Below are 21,095 nucleotides of genomic sequence, written 5' to 3'. Positions count from 1 at the left end.
AAAAAAAATGTGTAATTTTATTTAATCAGTTTTCATATTCTAGATTCTTGAGGGATAGACCATCACTCGGATCCTGTGTCCAATGGCCTTGGCAGGAAGATTGCTTCTGAACTTGGCTTGAACCATTTCACTATTTCCATGAGCTTGAGTAACTTTTCCCCAGATAACTCTTGTTCTGTTTGGTTTCCCACCAGGAGTCACAGTGTTGTTTTTAGCTTTGTATACATAAGCACATCTCTTGCCCAAATAGAATTCAGTTTCATCCCAAGCATAGACTCCTTCAATTTTCAGAAGAGCTGTAAGTTCCCTCTGGTTTCGTAGGCCTCGCTTGTAGCCAGCAAAAATGGCCTTGGACCACAGTCTTTCAGATATTATGCTGTTCTAGAAGTCCTGTTTCCAGCAGGCCTCCCCAGCTCCAAGATGGAGGAAAAATTAAAATGTGCATTTTGACTGCTAAAGTTATAGCAAATGAGTTCCCATCAATGAATCCATTGACATGATTAGATGAAAGTAAAGATATTCACAGAGATGGAATTATAAGGCTAGTAGCTACAAAAGTGTGCCCCACTTATGGGATACACTTTTCTACATATATAGAGTCAACTAAGATAATGTAATAGAGCATGGGTCCTGAGTTAGGGAGACTTGAGTTCAAATTCATCCTTAGTCACAAGCTTTGTGACTCTGGATAATTCACTTAAGCTCATCTGCCTCAGTTTCCTCAAATGTAAAATGATGATGCTCAATTTCTGGGGCATCAAGGAAGTCATTTGACAATTGTAAAAAAAAAAAAGAGTTCCTCCCTAGACTACTCTTTGTATTCTTCTCCTTTTCTGTTTTATAATATCTCTTTGTTTCTGAACATTTATCCCCCTTCAGCCTTGTTTTTTTTTCTACTTCTACCTTTTACATTCTTACAATACCCACAATACTTGATGTATTTCTTCATTCTAGATTTATGTACAGAAATCAGGTCACAGTAGGGACTGTGACAGGACCTTTAAAAAGTCTGTTTCACTGAGCTAAGGTGTTAAGTTGCATATACTTTGTACATAAATATTTGTTCCATCCCCAATTAGATTGTGAGCTCATTGAGGGTAGGGACTTGTCTTTTACTTTTTTTTTATATACTCAGTTCTTAACACAATGCCTTACATATGGTAGGTACCGATAATTTAATTTTTATTTACTGGTTGAATGAATGACTGATTCAATTTATTTAATCTGATCAAATTACATATTTTTGTATTTTTTTAAAAATCAGTACCAAAATTTTGATGAATATTACTTTACGTTATTGTTAGAAGACTGTATCTTCTTTACTCATCCTTTTTCAATTCCTCTCAAGATTTTAGACTTTTGTTCTTCCAAATGAATGTTGTGATTGTTTTGTTTATTTATTTCTATAATGAATCTGATTGAGTCAGACTGAATTATTTTCTAAATATAATTACTCAGTCTCCTTTCAAAGATTTGACTGAAAATGCTTGCATCAGTGTTCATTACTGTGAAATATTTGTAGTTCTCTTTCTACATGTTTTTTCCTCCTTAGGTAGTAGGGCTCTATTTCTCACACAAAAAAATCATTTGGCATCATATATCTTCTTTTCTATTATTTAGAATATTTTATAGTAGAAGTATTAATTTATTTTTAAATGTTTGATAAAATATATATGTAAATTCACCTGGTCTCTGAAGTTCTAAATTTTCTTCCCTCTTTTAGCAGTTCATTTGTGACTTTGTTCCTCAATTTCTTTTTTTTCTGAAATTATTTAAGATCACTTTTTCTACTTTGGCTAGTCTGCAAATTTTATATTTTTGTAGATACTCATTAACTTCATTTGAATTCTCAGTTTTGCTGGTATTTAATTATGTGTAGTATTTTTTATAATTGTTTTTATTTCTTCTTGTTTTGAATTCATCTTTTTTATTTTGGTAACTTGATTTTCTTGATTATATTAGCTACAGGTTTATTGATTTTGTTTTTCTTACACAATTGTTGTTTTGTCAATTCTATAATTTTTATTTTTAACTTTTCTTATTTCTCTAATATTCAAGATTTCTTTCTTTGTGCCATGGACTTTTTTGAATTGATTTGTTGAGAGTCAGTTTGTATATTCTCTAGATTTATTCATTATCTGCTCAGTCATTGATCCTCATCTTCTATTTTGTTAGTTTAAATTTCTCAATACATTTTTTTCTCTTAGGGTTGGTTTAGTTGTACTACATAAATGTGTTGCATCTTCTCATTATTATTATTATTATTATCATTATTATTATCTTTAACATAATTATTCATTTCTAAGATTTTTTTCAACCTTCCCATTCAAGATGCCATTATTCAGTCTCTAATCTGGTCTATATCATTTGCCTATATTTCCTCTTTTTTCTTTCTATTTTTATTATATTATGGTACATAATGGATAGCATTTTGCTATTTGATAGCTATTTGGATTTTTCATAGGTTAATAAACATAGCTTCATGATATCTTCTCTACCCTCTGGCAGACACAAGAAGAAGTTCAGGGAACAAATTATTCTAAAGGTTCACTTTTCCTTAAAATGTTTACAAGTCCTTGTGGGTAATGTTTTTCCATAAGGATTTGATTCATTTATATTGAAAGCTAATGACTTCAAGGATGATGCGTAAGTATTAGGAAGCAAGGATCACCAATAAATGTTAATGTCTTATCATTGATATGCAAGATCTGCTTACAGAACATTATGACTTGCATAGCACCTTCCCCTCCTATGTCCAGTAAGTTATGGTCCAGCTCTAAAAATGTAGATTCATACAATGCTGGGTCTAAGAAATGTTCCAATCAAATGTCCACTTGACATATCATCTACTAGTCTGAAGAACTCTTCACGGGCACATCTAATGTCTTAGATAGAAGCAGATTTAATTCTCTTAATTACTTATATGATTAAAGTCTTAGCAAACCCTATTCTAGAAATCTTTTTCCCCCTTCTGTGTTGACTATAATCTGTCCTCTAAAAATTTTAAATATATATTTTATTTATTTTGTTAAATGTTTTCCAATTACACATAATTTTTTTAACATTCTTTTATTTAAATTTTGAGTTCCAAATTCTCTCTCTTTCCTTTTCACCACTCCCTCATCCCTTGAGAAGGCAAGTAATATTATATTGATTATGTATGTGAAGTCATGCAAAACATATTTCTATATTAGCCATGTTGCAAAAGAAAAAAATACACAAAGAAAAACAAAGAAATTAAAAAAGAATATACTTCAATGTTATCAATCCTGCTTGAGTAATGTAGAATAATAGAGTAGGGCAATATCCACCAGGTACTTTGTCGCATTGAAATTTTTTTCTGTTGTTTTTTTTTTAAATTCAAGTTATATGTACATTTAATGTTTGTGTATACTCACACAAATATATGTGTGTATGTGTATATGTAAAGAAGAATAATTTAGCAACAGATTAACTAGTACCCAAGTTACATTTAGGTCTCAAACTTGAACTTGGTCAAAATTAGAGGATCTCCAGTTCTAATGTTTTATCATGATATGGGTACAAAAATACATCCTTCTACGTGAAGGTGGGGAGCAGCCTGATTAGCTTTCAGAACTATATTTAATTTCATTTAGTAAACATGTTATTATTATTGTCTATGCTGAACATAGAGCTAAAAATTAAGAGAGATATAAACATAGTATAAAATCTATCTTCATATAATTTAATCTAGTATTATATTTATCTATACTATACTATCTGGTATACTATAATTTAGTAAAGGGGCAAAAGAATAACCTTCATAGTTGAAGAAATTATATATGAAATATATTGTTTATATAGACAGCTGAACATAATAAACTGGTAGAATATAGTAGAATATAGTAAATGGATGAGAGTGGGGGGGGAAGTGCTATAATTTCAGATGAAAAAGAAATCAATCCCAGTTTAGGGGATTTGGAAAAGTTCAATGAAAAGGGGAGGGGGGAGAATTGGAAATTTCTTTAGTTTATAGGTATTCATCCCTTTGTCTTTATTTTTTAGAGTTTCTACCACTATGTAGATTATTCTCTCATTTCTAATATAGTATAAGTTCTAACAAGTTAGAGAGCATATCCTATCTTTGTGTTTCTCCCTGCTTCTAACCTTCCCAGATCCCTCTTTATTCTAGCAGCTTCCCTCTGTTGCTTATTTTCAATTTTCCCTCACATATAACTTGTTTGTAGATCATTATTTTCATGTTTTCTCTCCAATTAGATTGCTAGGTCCTTGGAAGCAGGGACTGCCTTTTGCCTTTCTTTGTGTCCCTAATGCTTAACACTATGCCTAGTACCAAAGCATTTAATAAATATTTATTGACTGACTGACTGGCTTACTGACTCTAGCAGAGCTGCTATTTGCCCATCAAAGGCAGTGGAAGAAATAGGCATTATCTCAACAGAAAAATCAGAAATACCACTGTTCATAAATAACACATAGAAACCCAGTCCCACCAATAGGAGTGGTAAGCAGAGAGTTTGCTTTGGCAATTGACCATGACTGGTAGCTCAAAATGCTACCAACAATAATTATAGAGACTTGAGGATCTCACTTCAAGCAAGTATGGAGGGCAAGAGGATTTTTCAATGACCTTTAAAAAACATGCTATGTTTCTATTTCAATTAGTGTCAACTAATTGGAGTTTATGAACCAAGTACTGGTTAACCTCTCTCCTGGGGGGAAAAATATTCAAGGCCTGGAGGGATGAGTATCAACTTTCCAGGTCCTCAGGGAGAATGAAGACTTTTGAAAAAAGTAGAAGTTCATTAAGATAACAACAAAGAAAAGATGTAAAAGAAATAGAGGATGAGAAGAAAGAGGAAGGGGGAAAGGGGGGAACAAGAAGAGAAAGAAGAAAAAGATGAGGAGAAAGACAATGATAACAACTATGATGATGACAAGAGTGGGGAAACCTGTCATATGTAAGGATATTGTGTAAGAAAACAATATGCTACAGCTGGGAATGAGAGAATGGTAGACCATCCTGGAAGACAGAGCTAGATCATCTGAGAAGGAAAAGGCTCCTGGTGGTCCAAGGAATGATGGTGTAATCAGGAAAAAGTTATCTAGTAAGAGTCAGAGGAAAAAGAGAGATGTAATTATGGTTTTTGACTCTGTGATGAAATGCTTCCTTGATAGTTGGATTTGTAGTCAAACTTTTTAAAAGAGGCATAGGATAGAATCTATAAATATAAGCCAGTGAGCTTCTTTGATTCCTGGTAAAAATCTACAACATATTATTCAAAGAATGGCTTAGGAACATTTAGAAAGAGAGTGATAATTATAAGGTGCTAGCATGACTTCATGAAGAATACAACTAAATTTAATTTTTTTCTTTTCCCCCCCCACAGAGTTGTGAGAGTGGCAAATTGAGAAATGCTGTAGACATGATACAACTAAGTTTTTAAATCTTTCATGCTTCTTTTGTGGTCAGGGCAAAGATACATAAATAGCTGTAGAAATCTGCAGTGAATGACTGAGGAGAGATACCTAACATATTGGGTAACAAAATCCCAAAACATCTTCACATACTATAACAACAGAACACACACAGTATGATGAAATGAAGTTAAGATAAAGGACTACATTTTAGTTTTTAAAAATCACTACAATACTTACAAGATGAGTGGGTTGTGGATAGACAACCATTTGTGAAAATAAAGATCTGAGAATTCTAACAGTTAAAAGTAGGTAAAATGAGACACAAAGTTCCTAGCATGATTACTTATTAATAAGAGAATTTACCATTTATTGATGAATTATAGGATCTCAGCATCCTCAGCAAAGCTAAGACCCTGGATTGGGGGGATCAGGTCTCTTTTATGCTTTTGCAGGGTATGGAATAAAGAACAGCACTTTGTAGGTAGGTAACAAGTTATGATTGGTTTTACAAAGACTCAACATCATGAATGGCAAATCAATTTAATTGGTTTCAGAGCTGAAGCATGAGGGACAATATGATTAGCTAAAAATTGGGAATGAGTGGATAGCAACAACCCCTTCCTTCCTTCCTGTGACTAAGAAATGTTCATTGTCGGGGTCCACCTGCAAACTCAGAGATTGTGGACCAGACATCCTTGAAGGGTAGTTTGGAAGTGTATAGCTACTGGACCAGATTCCTTGGTGTCCACCCCATCACTCAAAGATAGCAGATTTCCTTGAGACGAGAGTAAAACAATGATTAGGAGGAGAACTGGATTTCTAAACTTAACTTATTACAGGCCAGTCAAATTTCCAAACTAAGCTCAGAGACAAAAAAAGCCATGACTTAGGCAGTTATAGGACAAAATCAATTAACTGTAAATAGGATCAATAAAATACATACATATGTGTGTGTGTATATAGGTATATATATACATATATATATTATATATGCAGAGAGAGAGAGAGAGAGGATTTTATTGGACTGAAAATTTGAAGTGAAAAACTAATACAAATTTTAAACTAAATTATCAAGTCTGGTAAGATGTCCAGAATAAGTGAAATGTTAGGTTCCCTGGTCGTTGAACTTTGTTTGTTTTGGGGTATCACATTTTAAGAAGAAAGAGAGACAACTTGTCCTAGTCAATAGAATTTAGGCCTTGGAGGCAGAAAGAACTGGAGTCATGTCCTACCTCTGACCCATATAGCTTTGAGATGCTGGAAATGTCTCATGATTGTGATTTATAAGTACTTGAAAGGTGATTAGTCATACATAGGTGGAAACTGGCTTCTAAGAGCTTTTATATAATTAAATGGAAACAAGTGGTAAATATCTGTGAATAATTCAGGGAGTGGAGGGCATTCCTTATTACATAAATGACACATACCTTGCTATCAATTAAGGTGTTTAAAATCTTGGAGGGTAGCTAAGATACATACAGAAATAATTACAAATTGATAAAGAGGTAATAATAATAGACTTGTGAAAGAGGGATTAGATTTGTTTTACCCATCACCAGAGGGCAGAACTAGGAGCAATCAATGGAAATTGCAGAGAAGCAAATTGCAGTTTCTGAAAGAAGAAAAAAAATATTAACAATTAGAACTGTCTAAAAATATGGTAAGGTAGATTGGGATGTTATAAAGTAGGATCCTAGATTTAGAGCTCAAATGGACCTCAAAGGACATCTAATTGAACCCTTTCATTTAATAGATAAAGAAAGAAAGACACAAGAAGGATAAATGACTGGTCACACATATAGAAGATGAATTAAATTCTGACTCCATAGCCATTCTTAATCCATTATACCCCAGTGCCTTCTCAATAGAGGTCATTAAAGAAAAAAAAATTGTGTTTGCATTTTTTCAGGGATATGTGGAGTGGGGCAGAAGTGAGGGGAGAATCCTTTCCATGTATGGGTTGGACTGAATGATGTCTCAAGTTTATTATATCTTTCAGATTCTATGAGTCTGTAAAAGTTTGCATTAATACTTTTTCATAGTATATATACATACATACACACATACACACACAAACACACATGTATATATGTATATATACACATATATACATATACATATATGTGTATATATGTATATATACACATATATACATATATGTGTGTATATATGTATATGTATATATATATATATGTATCCCAGCACTATTCTAGGCTGAGTTGAATCATAAGACCAAGTTTTTTATGGGTCCAGCCAAGATGAAGAGGTTTTTATTATGGGCTTAGTACGTGGTACTTCAGCAGTTTCCTAGCTAAGGGCATAGTACCTCACAACCAGAAATTTGGCTATGGGGTATTTTTTTGGCCATTGTAGCTGATGAAGCCATCTCTTAAGCACAAAGGGATTGTAATATGCATTTGCAGAGGAAATCCCACACTAATGGATCCTTGAGGAATGTGACAACTATCACTGTCATAAATGGTTTTGCTCCTAAACACCCTAATTTGATTACATAGTTCTGTAAAAGGATTGGTGATTTTTATAGTGGAAATTGAAAATTTATAGGATTTCATGTATTTAATCTTTTCTAAAGTCTTTTTCAAATTAATGTATTTGTCATTTTCTTTTCAAGGTAGAAGACTCTTTAGTTAGGTATTTCTCAATATGTAGTCACATGTCTTCTGATAAAAATAGTGTGTCTCTATTCTTCCTCCTCCTTCCCCAAAATAATAGACATGAATGTTATGGTTATTTTCTCTTTGCCATGAAACAACTAGGACTCATTAAGATTTATATGATTCTGAGATTCTACCACGAAGAAGCAAAAGTCAGACGGGGTTAGTTCCACATCAAACAACAGTATTTAATTATCATGAGTGAAAGGGGGGAAGCATTAGCATAAGCAAAGTAAGATTTAGGGTTGAAGTTTAACTATTCAATGGAAAATAGTCACTAACATCTTGTCTTTGGCTGTATTGAATAGGCATTTATTTGTCATAAATTTGGCCTGTGACCTCTGTTCTTCTCTAGTTCAGTGTAATATAATCTTCCAAAGGGGAAAAAGAAGTAATAGGTGGTTCTTACAGAGTAGTATATATAAAAAAAAAAAGATGTTATGGTCCCTCAGTGATTATACTATAATTCTTTTTGTGGGAAGAAATTCCATTACGGGTACTATTTTCAGGTACTTGCTCTCAGCTCAAAGGACAGTTTTCTTTTTTCCCAGAAAGTTAACTTTCAATTTTTTTGCTCTAAGCTCAAATATGGCTCACATTTCTCTGTCCAATTCTGACGTGCTTAAATTTGACAGCTGGCACATTCACACACTAAAAGATATTTTTATGCTCTTTATTCTCAGACAACTCAGTTTTTCTTTTAACACTTTATATTCACCATTAAATACACAAAAGTCCAGAAAAGTAGATGGCAAGAGGCATTGATCCAGATTTGATTCTCAAGTCAATTAGTTCAATCTCTCACCTCCACACCTTCTCCATTTTCCCAAAACACACATATACCTCCAGAAAGTAATAAATAATAGAAATGTTCTTATTTTAAGAGGACTTGGGTTGAACCATGACTGGTTAATAAAGGTTTCCCTCTTTACTTACATAATCATTTTGCATTTATATAGGCATCAAGGATGACAATGACTCCATTCACATACCTATTCCCAACAAAAATATCTTCAAAGACCCTTTTTTGAGTTACTCAACACTATAAATTAATGCCTTAACCACAAGTGTATGGTTAGTTGATAAAGTATTGGATTTGGAGCCAGGAAAACCTGGTTTCATATCTCACCTTTGACACTTAATACCTGTTTGGCCATGGAGCATTCCCTTAATCTCTCTGGGCTCATTTCCTCACTTACAAAATAGGGTTAATAATTACTGTATAAATTGTTTCACAGGATTGTTGTAAAGATCAAAGTACATGATACTGGTAATGTATTTTTAAAATTTTAGAACTTTATAAATATGTATTGCCATTATCATCATCATCTCTTTATAATAATTTTGGTATGACTCTTAGCAGGACCACCAAATTATAAATTCTTAAAGAGATAACAGGGATTATACATGTTGTGTAATGGGACAATTATTCCCTCCCACTCTCCCCAATATTCCCACATAGAAACACATACACACACACACATAGCTTCTGCAGATATTAACTAATTAGCCTCTTGCTTCCTGTGGTCCTTGTGGGACCTGTTGAAGGCTGATTTCTGGCTATGTATGCCTAATCCCCTGTGATTCTACTAATTGTCTGCTGAGCCTAAAAGTCAGTGACTCAGGATACCACACCTGGTAGAAGAAGAGGAAACTTCTAGCAGTGGCTCTCTTGTATGCACCCATAGAGTTGCCAAAATGTGATTCCAATGAGGAGTGGAAAAAGGACAAATCTTCTCTATGCTGAAATAATGACAGTAGAGAACAGCATTCCTAGAGGGGAACAGACTCAATTAGCCAGGTTTGTACTGTGGAATCTAGCTTCCTTTGTCACTATTGAGGTTCCCTCTTTTAGTATTGACCTGGTGAGCATTGAAAGGTCTCAAGAGATAGCTTCTGAAATCTTTCGCTTCCATTGTCTCTTAGTAGCAGGGAGAAACGAGTGCCTAGGAGTGGCTCAGAACCAAGGGAAGAATTGTTATGTGAGGAAAGCCACCAGAAAGATCAAGTTCAGTTGTTTCATCATCAATGCTAACATCATGACTTATTAGAAGTATTAGCCATGTTACATGACTAATTAGAAGCTTTGCAAAAACTCTTTTTTGTCCCCACAAGGTTTGGCTGTTAGTTACCTAGTTGAATGAATGACTAATAACGGGCTAAGTTACTGGATTAGGTTCTAATTTTGTTAATATGTCCTATCATCATTTTATGCTTATCATTGCTTTCTTTGAGTAGAAATAAACCATCACAGATTTCTTTTTGTACAATTAGCATCTCTTTTACTCCCCCTCCCCATCCTTGTCAGGATTAAAAATATATGGAGCCATAAATATTATCATAAGTAGCAACTTTCCTCTGAATGTAAATGTGGGAATGATGAACCAATTCATGTGAGAATAAGATATCTACTTTCCCTCCTGAGAAGTCAGGCTCCACCCAAGCTGAACCTGAGCAAACTATACAGCTGATAAAGGCCAGGAACTACGCAGGTGGCTCTCTTTAGGGTACAAAAAAGTAGGGACCACTAGCCTCTATGCTAGATTTATACCTTGTTATAGTACCTTGAAACAATCGTGCCTCATTTCTACAATTGTATGGATATAGATGAAGTCTAAACTAGTTTTCAATATTTTTTATCCTTTATCTAAGGTATATACCATTGGCTACTTCTTATTGTTTCATTTGTATTCATTATAAAAGGACAGGACAATTCAGTGGAAAGAGCATAGATTTGGAGTCAGGAAGACCTGGGTTTTAATTCCACCTCAGATACTAGTTTGGGGGCTCTGAGCAAGTCATTTAACTTATCTGGGTCTCATTTTCCACATCTATAATATACAAATTGTAATAGCATTTACTTAAAAGTTGTTGTGGAGAATCAAATGAACCAATGTGCAAAAAGCGCTTTGCCAACTTTAAAGTGTTAAATTTCATTCAACTTATTTTCATTCTAGAATTTAAAAAAAGACAAAAGTACTAGATTAGGAGTCAGGAAATCATGATTCTAACTCAACTTCTACCAAACCAATCTGTGTAACCCTTAGTAAATAAAACTATCTTGAACTCTTTATCCTCATCTGTAAAATGAAGGGGTTGTATTAGAGGATTGCAGGGCTCCTTCCAACTTTGAGTTCATATGATTCTATAAATATTTATCTCCAATATCCTATGATTCCATTTTACTTGAAGTCATGGCAATGTATGGTGTCTTTACAATAAGGATCATATCAATGGCAAAAACCCAGGAATAGCACCTTCAGGATAAAAGCAACAAAAATTCTTGGGAAAGCGATGCTAACAAATAAAACAAAAAAGATATTACTGGAGAACTAGGATGGCACAATATCACAGATACTCAGAAAGGAAGACATTTTCAAGAACTTCAGGGTACCTTGGGATATCTAGGGCTATGGAGGAGATGTTTGAACATTTGGGCTGCCTCCAGAGTTCTCCAAGCAAAGATTATCCAATCTTTGCCAGCCAATTTCCAGAAATGTTTCATAAGGGATTCTTATTCAGGCATGTGGCAGACTGCATGGCTTTTGAGATCCCTTCTGTGTCTGACATTGTGAGACAGCTTGCATTTTATATAATCCTGTATAGTTACAGACATCTTTCATGGCTCTCCATGGTCAAAATATTTATTACCTAATTTCTGGTCATATATCTTTCTGTTTTTTAGCTGTATAGGTCCTTAAACAGGGGACATAATCTGTCCCTTTGCCCATACTTGAGTCCTTTCTGGCTTGTCAGAATCAGCAAGAACTTAAAGCACTTTACTTACCTGATTACATTTGATCTTGCCAGCTATGAGAAGAAGGCAGTATCACTTTCCTAAGTCATCACATCCACTCATCTATTATCTCTACTTTTATGAAGAAGTGGGGTGTATGGGGTGTTCAGGAGAACTAAAATCTCTAATGTGAGAGCTTGCTGAATGTTTTTCAGTGGCGCTCATCCACCTTTGGTGTCCACCTGATTCACCCAATTCTCCCCTGTGGCTCCAAGAAACCGTGGCTTGTGCAGCAGCCACACCTGTGTAAACCATCTTGGCAAATGGGCTAAACCAAGTTGAGGGCAACCAACAGGCACCAAATCTGTCGGTGACTTAGGCGAATGTTTTCCCAAGGATGTGAAGATTTCCCCCAGCAGAATGGGTGGATAAAAACAATTTATTCCATTCACCGTGAAGGTGGCTAAAGCAGGTGCTGTGGAGCACTTAGAACTTAGTCAGAAATCAAAGACCAAAGGTCATCCACTGCATCTCAGGCTATCACCAGTCATACTGACTTTTGTTTTGCCATGGTATTTCAATGACTCAGGGAGAGAGAGTTGGGATGATGACTTTGTATAACTCTGCCTCACTTAAATCCAATTCATGCTCAAGTCAAGACATCATGCTATGATGTCATTGGTCCTCTTAGCAAAAGAAGGACAAACAACAACAACCCTTATGAAGATGATTTCTCATATTGTGTCTTCAGCTAGGATCTCTCCTCTGTCCTTCAGGCTCAGACATCCAATTACCTAATGGATACCTCCATCTTTAAAGCCATCCATGTACCTTAAGTACAATATACTCAAAGTGAACTTATCATCGTCCCTCTAAAACATATTCCTCTTCCCTAATTTCTTTATTTCTAATAAATATTACTTTACTGAACTAGAAATAATATTAAATTCAGATAGAGTGGGGAAAAAAAAGGTCAAGAACTTCAAGAAAAAGTAAAGAAAATAAATGTGAACAAAGAGAACCTTGCAGTGCTAGCCATCAAACTATACTAAAAAGTAGTGATTCTCAAAACAATTGAGAATTGTTTAAAAATAGATAGAAGACATAAGTAGAACAGATAAGCTACACAACATACAGAAACAAATTAATCTAGGACCCTAGTATTTGATAAAGCAAAGACTCTAGATACTAGAATAAGGACTCACTATTTTTTACAAAAACTGCTTGGAAAATTGGACAGCAACATGGGAGAATTAGATGTAGACCAACACCCCACACCTTCACCCCCCCTACATACACAAAGCTCCAAATGGTCATTCTAGATATGTAGTTATATCATAAACAAATTGCAGAAATATGGAGAAAAATATCTATCAAGTGTAAGGTTAAAAGAAAAGTTAATGATCAGATAAGTGATAGAAAAGTTCACAGAAAATAAAATGGATAATTTTGTACAAATATTTTTTAAATTGGAAAAACAAATTCAATAGATCTAAGATTAAAAGAGAAACAAGTAACTATGAAAATATTTGCAGCAAATTTCTCTGAAGGTCTCATTTCTTTTTTTATTAATTTGTTTATTTTTTAGTTTTCAACAATCACTTCCATAAGCTTTTGAGTTTTAAATTTTCTCCCCCTTCTTCCCTACCTCCCTCCCCAAGATGGTGCACAATCTGATATAGGCTACACATATACATTCCTATTAAACATATTTTCACATTAGTGATGTCGTAAGGAAGAATTAGAACCAATAGGAGGAACCACAAGAAATAGGAAACAAAACACAACAGAAGAAAAAAGTAGCAAATAGTATGCTTCGATCTGCATTCAAACCCCATAGTTCTTTTGCTGGATTTAGATAGCATTTTCCATCACGAGCCTTTTGGAGATGTCTTAGATCCTTGCATTGCTGAGAAGAGCTAAGTCTATCAAAGTTAGCCATCACACAATGTGGCTGTTACTGTGTACAATGTTCTCCTAATTCTGTTCACTTCACTCAGCATTAGTCCATACAAGTCTTTCCAGGTTTTTCTGGAGCCCACTTGCTTTATAGCACAATAGTATTCCATTACATTCATATACCACAACTTGTTCAGTCATTCCTCAATTGATGGGCATCCTCTCAATTTCCAATTCTTTGCCACCACAGAAAGAGCTGCTATAAATATTTTTGTACATGCAGGTTGGAGGTCTGATTTTTAAGATATATGAGGAAGTTATTCAAATTTATAAGAATAAGAACTACTCCCCAATTTATAAATGGTCTAAGGATATGAACAGAGAATTCTCAAGGGAAGAAACTCAGGCTATCTTTAGCCATGTTGAAAAAGTGTTACAAATCAGTACTATGTAGAGAAATGCAAATGACAGCAATTCTGACATTCTACCTCATACCCATCAAAGTGGTAAAGAAAACAAAAAAGGGAAATTATAAATAAATCCTAGTAAAATTTTGCTCTAGTCTACCTGAGTCTTGTTTTGCTTTATCTGCATCACTCACTATTTATTGCAGGCAAATTATGCCTTTCATTGACCATTTCAGTGTCTATGGATATGTGCCTAGTGTCTTCTCTATGGTGAATGCATACTTTCTCTTCTCTCTCTTTCCCAGTTTCACCCTTTTCCTTCCTTCAAGGACAATCTACCTTATACATAAGGCTTACAGCAATGTCTTAGGTACAAGTGACATCTCATGCCATAGATTTGTTTCTTCTATGCACTCATTTAATAATTTTTTTATTTAGTGTATGCATATACATTTTCTATATTCTAGTATATGATACCATATTCTAGTACATAGTTGACATCTAGAAGCTTGCATTTGGGTAGTAAGATTAGACTACATAAAGCTTTCTATGATCACCTAAGCAGAAACAATCTCTCATATATGACATGAATAACCTTCTTCTTTGTCTTCACTTTCTAGGATGCTAGAAGCCAATGCCCACTGGCAGAAAGAAATTCTCTTGGCATTCTGTTGCAAGTGTATAAATATTTCATTCCGCTATCCAACTGTAATCTCCTTGAAGCCAGTGAATGTCTTGTTTTATGTTTGTATTCCATCCCCCTGGAAAAGTAATGTGTGCAAAAGTGAGTGCTTTATAAAATGGCTTTTGATTTGTTTTGAATTCATATTTTCTAGGGAAGGAAACAGTCTTGGAAATGTTAAGTAACTTGTCTAACACCACACTTCCAGTAAGTGATAGAGTCAGAACTCAAACACAGTTTATTTGACAACTCTAGAATTTTGTCTACTACACTTTGCCATTTAAGACAGTAGTTTCAGGAGTAAGGTGGAGGTGGATACCAATTTCCAAAGCTTAAAATAAGAATGGAAAGGATTCCAGCTGCTGCTTCCATGGATAGTTGACAATCCTCACCCCACCCCTACAACTCTCAAAGAAGAACTATTTAATTTAACTATGTTTCTTATCTTTTTGGATATCTGTTTCAACACCCAGGAAAGTTTTGCACATCACATACTCTATGATCTTGACAAACTGACTTTCTTGCTTCTCCTGGCAACAGACAATTCATCTCCCACTTCCATGCTTTCTGTTTCCCAATCTCTGACCATACTCCCTCTGGTGATATCTGCCTCATTGAATCCCTAATGTTCTTTAAAGCTCAGCTCAAGTACCATATGATACTTGAGGCTTTTTCTGCTCCCTCCCTAGGTGCTAATGCCCTTCTACATTACTTTGGATTTATTTTGCATATTATTATGCAGAGTATCCCCCAAATTGGTACAATTTAAAGCTGTAATAACTTAGAACTTTTGAGATTCCTTGTAAATGTCCACATTCTGTTTCCTGTTAGAATGTAAGTCCTTGAGGAGAAGAATTAGTTCATTATAGTCTTTGTATTTCCAGTGCCTGATATAGTGCCTGACACATATAGGTACTTGATAAATATTTGTTAATTGTTAGTAGGTGCCCAACAATATTCTTGACTGAATGCTGAAACAAAAGGATTGAACCAAAAACAATTCACCCTGGATTGAACTACGTTTTCCTTTACAAATCAACATTGCTAATAAATTGTCCTTGACCTTCCAGAGAGATTACCATTCCTATGCACCCTCTAGAATCCCTATATTATGTGATGATCCTTAGGCACTTTCATAAGGACATTCAAGGTAAACTTAGAAAGGTAAGATAAAATTACTAGGAATAAAGATGAAAGGTGTTCAGCAGATGAATTTTTAAGAGATTGGCAATTTCCTAGAAGCTCTTTCTTTCAGATCTAGCTGGAGGGAAATTTTTAGAGATAAGAAGACCTAGGTGGTGCCTTAGGCATCCTAGGAGCTTTTAAGATGGTAACAACCAATATAAGATTTTCTAAAAATACAAAGCTTTCCTCTCTTAGACTGGAAAAATCACAGGTTTGAAATGTGTGGTATTAATATGTCATTTTAAAATTGGGTTCTGAATGTTGCTTTTAACATATGGAGAGATCCTGTCAATGAGCCATTTATAGCAGAGAGACAGAGAAAGAGCAAGAGAGATAGAAGAACAGTGGTAGAGGGAAGAAGAGAAAGAATAGGAAAGGGAGAGAAATATTTAAAAAAGAGAGAGAGACAGAGATTGGGCATAGAGCTCTAATTTAATCAATGTAGGGAGAGCCTGGTGTAGAAACTCAGCCTTTCTTTTGTAACTCAAAGTATTATCTATTGTATTGTGGATGGAGTACAGGATTTGAAATGGATGTGAATCCTGCCTCAGACACTAATGAGCTATGAGACCAGGCAAATCATTTCACCTCTAACGTTCTCAGAGCCTGTTTCCTCCTCTATCTATAAAATGGACATGAGAATAACTTTTCCCTCACAGAATAGTTGTGCAGATGAAATAAGATAAAATGAATAAGACAATTTGAAAAACTGATATATGAAGATCGGTTCTTATGAGACTTTCCAGTTGTATCAATAAACAAGAATATATTAAGCACCTTTTACATACCAGCCACTATTCTTGGCATTAGGAATGTATCTGGACAAAAATGAAACAGCCCCTGCCCCTTAAGGATCTTATATTCTCTACAAGGTGACATGAATATACACTTATAGCTGTAACTATTTATGTATATATATGTATATATGTATACATGTATATGTATATATACCTATGGATATTTACATGTAGTATACATACATGTAGTGAGGGTTGCTCCCTGCCAGTAGTATAGAGGTGTTGTGTGGCTTGAAGGGAGGCAGAATAGACATCTCCAGCCTCTTCCTTCCCCACCCTTCTCAAAGGGAGATTTTCATTCCTGCTAGAAGGAAAAGTAGGAAGTTGGATCCAGAGGCCATTCTTTTATTCTAAGAGAAAGACGGTTTGGGGCTAGAATTATATTTATCAGCTCCCTTAAATATTCTTAGTCTAGGGAATATGATTTTCAGATTCAACCTAATTTCTTATCACTGTGTCATTAATTGTGGAAGCAGGACTGCAAGTTTTATATCTAAGACTTGACTCTTTCCCACCACAATGAACACACATAGCAATTATCAAAGAAATTCATTTATCCAATTCAAAGAGCAAAAATAGAATTCAGAGAAATTATATATATGAGAATATATACCAGACAGTACAGAGTGAACGAGTTTTCCTATTGGTAGTGAGGTAACACCTCATTCAAGACAGAGAAGTCTTGACAAGACAGAGAAGATGACCTTTGTGGGTAAAGAAATACATAATAGAAAGATGGACTCAGTGATTTTGGTGATTAGCATTCATAGAACACTGTGTGTGGACTCCCTCTTTAGCAGATGAATGCTGATCGTGTCCTACTGGAGTTTTGGTATTCTGTACCAAAGGAAAGTGGTGAACTATCAAGGAAAAGCCCTAGCCACTTACATCCTATCTCTTAGGATGGATATGTTAAAAAGTGTCATTGACAGTATATATGACAGTATTACTGCGGTCACCAAGTCTAAAACTCAGCTGTGATACTTTTATAAAGTGCAATTATTTACTTAGTCCAGAAGTGTTTCTGAAGCTTCACTCTTGAGTTCAAAGCTATATAGGATGGCAATAAAGCATATATATTGGAGTATATTATTCAGGCTACAGTGGTACCTAGGGAGAACTTATAACCTGGGCCACAGTCAGAGATTTGTAAGGTCCCATTAACTCAGTCTTCATCTCATTACTAAATATATTTTTCAAATGCAGTGGCATAGCAATAATGAGAATGTCACTGATTGAGAAGTCAATTGACGCATCTATTTTAAGTTATCAGCTCTTGTTGATTCTTTTGAGGATAACTTCAGCTTCTGCCAATTCCATTGCTATTATGGATGCATCAAAGCTATTCTTTTGGGTGCTTCATTATAGCATCTCAAAAGAAGAAATAAATGAATTCTAAAAAGTAAAAGAAGTTGTAGCTGAGACGAATGGCTGCATTTTTAACAATACTTTCTCAATGACTTTCATCATAAATTAAGAGATCATTGAAACATAGTATTATAGCATTATAGGAATTCACATTTAGAAGGAGTTTTAGAGGTTATTTAGTACAATCACTACAGAAAGAATGAATGGAATGACTTCTACAACAACCCTGCCAAATGCTTATCCAGTCTTAACAGTGGGCACATTGATTCATTACAATTGCATTAGATATGCTATTAATCCCCCCCCTAAGAAGTCAAGAAAATCAATTCTAATCTACCTTTGATATCAGAAACTTTCAAGCATTTGGAGACAGTCGGTAAATATCACTTTACAAAAATCTTATTCCAATGCCTCTTAGTAACATGGAAGTGATCACAAATTCTTGAAGACTATATCAGTGGGAAAAGCCCTAAAAGATTCTACCAAGCCAGAAAAAATAAATCAATATGGTCCAGAGAAAAGACTATGCTGACTATACAAGAGTCACTCTAGGCAGAGGTTCATCGTTGGTAGGCATTATACTCAAATAATTTTCCTTTTCTTATCAAATCATAATCAGAAACCTTGGACAATGGATAGGCAATTGTTCCACATCTCACCTATGTTAAAACTAGACAGTCAGTTTAAAAGGAGGCATTTGAACAAAGGTGAAAAAAATAAATAAGACAACTTAGATTTGTCTATTTCCATGATTACATGCTTATCTTTTAATCAGAACTGTGTGTCCTGTGGATTTATGTTATGAATAAGAATGGAAAAATGGTACCTCATGGACATTGTTCAAGATAAGGATTTATTGTCTTAGAATCAAACTCTAATAGCCCAGCTCTAATCTCAAGTTTAGCTGTCAATCCATAAATAATTTCTTGGCTGTTCATTGTAAGTTGGTTTTGTTTTTTGACTTGGGTGTTTTGCTTTTTGTTTTTGTTTGTTTTTTTGTAGCACTTTCATTAAAAGTCTGAAATAAGGACGTTTATTCAGCTAACATTGTTTGGACTGAGAGAATAGAGTTCATTCTGAGGACCCTCTGTGACACTTGTCACTGTGGATATGTCACTCTCCAGACCTTACAGGATAATAAATTTAGAACCGAAATGGACCTCAGAAGTCATCTAGTGAAACCTCCTCATTTTGCAGATGAGGAAAGGGAGACCCAGAGAGGTTAAATGAATTTCCTTAGGTCATAATGGTAAGTGATAAAGACAAGATGTGAACCTAGAATCTATGCCTCCAAATCTAGCTCTCCCTGTTGCAGCTATTGCCTTTCAATTTCCTCATCTGTACATTGAGGATTGCCTACTTCATAATATTCTTAGAAGTTTTATAAAAAAGAGTTATCAACATGTTAGCCATGATTGCTATTATTAAAAAGGTGAGCCAGAAAGCAAGACCTAAACAAGAGAGGGAATAGTGAGTGCAGACATTCAGCAGAAACATTCCGATTTGATTTGATTTTTTGAAGCTTTAAGTGGCTCATCTACATTTGATTTTGATTTCATCACTGCATAATTACGGAGAATGTTTATGATTGTAAGGACCACATTTTACCTCTGTCTTTGAAAGTCCTTTTATGTTTTCTTTAAAGGAGCTTACAATGTTATGCTCTATGAAAAGGAGATTGATGTCTTTCAAAGAGAGCAGTTTGTGTCCGATGCCAGCCTGTAAAAATAGCAGGGAACCTGTAGCAGTTCCTAAGGAGACCCGTTCTACATAGATCCTGATTTATCAGTGAGTGCCTTGGGGCAAAACACCTGATAATAGAAGGGGACTAGGAACACAGTTTTTCCTGTAGTATTTTGGAGAGAGGAGAAGAAAGACAATTGGAGCTGAGGGTGAGGGGGAATCAATGCTGCTTCATACAGACCAATGACTGCTTCAAGACTTTTCTTCCTCTTTGTTCGCTACAAGATTTATCAGAAGTAGAGAGCAACTATAGATAAGACAGCCCACATATAGAAAAGACACTTAGGACAGATCATAGCTTCAACTGAAACAGAGCAAAGCTGTAAATAAGTCTGGCAGCTTCAACACTGAATCAAGTTGCTAAGAGTTAAAGAGACAAATAGAATGGTATGGCTATCCTTTTAAATAGTGTAAATGAAAACCAAAGTCTCTGAAAAGGAGTAGCTCTAATGGGAATGGGGTCCAATTCAAATCATATTGCTTTCATCAGACTGTTGTCATTTTACAGGTGGAAAGTATACATGAAACGTGGTTAAAATTCATCTTATGGGTAGCTTTGATTAGGGTGGGAAAAAGAAGTCACAAAAAAAGGAAACATTCAGCCCTACAAGGAATAGGGGTTAGGGAAGAACTAGGGAGGGGGTCAGTTGCATTGACTTTGACTTAGTAATGGTGTAAAGGTTTATGGGCTGACTGTGGATGTGAGTTTCAGATCTTTTAGCACCATCAGGAGGAGCTATTGGCTGCCTTTGTAAATTACTGCCTAGAAATTGAATTGTCAGGATCTCAGGTATTGTTCTAGAAAGCAGTGTCACCTTCTTTTAATACCATTCGGGACATATCAGAAAGAGAGAGACTCTAAGAAAGTTTCGGGTGAATCTGTTCCATTCAAACTTGGTGAGAAATTTAAAGAGTCTAGGTGGGGATTGAGAACTATTAAAGATTAGTTGGTAGGAAACATTACATTTAGTGGTGTGGGATTAGAATGTACACATACATATATGTTTAAATCATATAGCATTTAAATACAATATAGTCAATACATTTGAGTTGTTTTAATATGAAACAAATGAGAAGTATACCAAATCCTATGAGCATCTCACTTCTTTTCCACCTACATGCTTCCAATTGTTTAGAGGTTCTTTATTTTCATCATTCTACATGAAGATACTAAGATACCAGGAGTGCAGCCCTTTGACT

General features: G+C 34.9%; 1 pseudogene; it reads right to left on the bottom strand.

Annotated features, from left to right (window-relative positions):
- Positions 1-2: 2 nt before the first annotated feature.
- LOC114046415 overlaps positions 3-21,095 on the bottom strand; it is a 30,873-nt pseudogene continuing 9,780 nt past the window's right edge.

The sequence above is a fragment of the Vombatus ursinus genome, unplaced genomic scaffold (assembly GCF_900497805.2).
Source record: "Vombatus ursinus unplaced genomic scaffold, bare-nosed wombat genome assembly UNPS02001419.1, whole genome shotgun sequence".
In the NCBI taxonomy this organism is placed as follows: Eukaryota; Metazoa; Chordata; class Mammalia; order Diprotodontia; family Vombatidae; genus Vombatus; species Vombatus ursinus.
The sequence above is the reverse complement of the archived record's forward strand: the minus strand, read 5'-3'. Positions and strand labels throughout refer to the sequence as shown.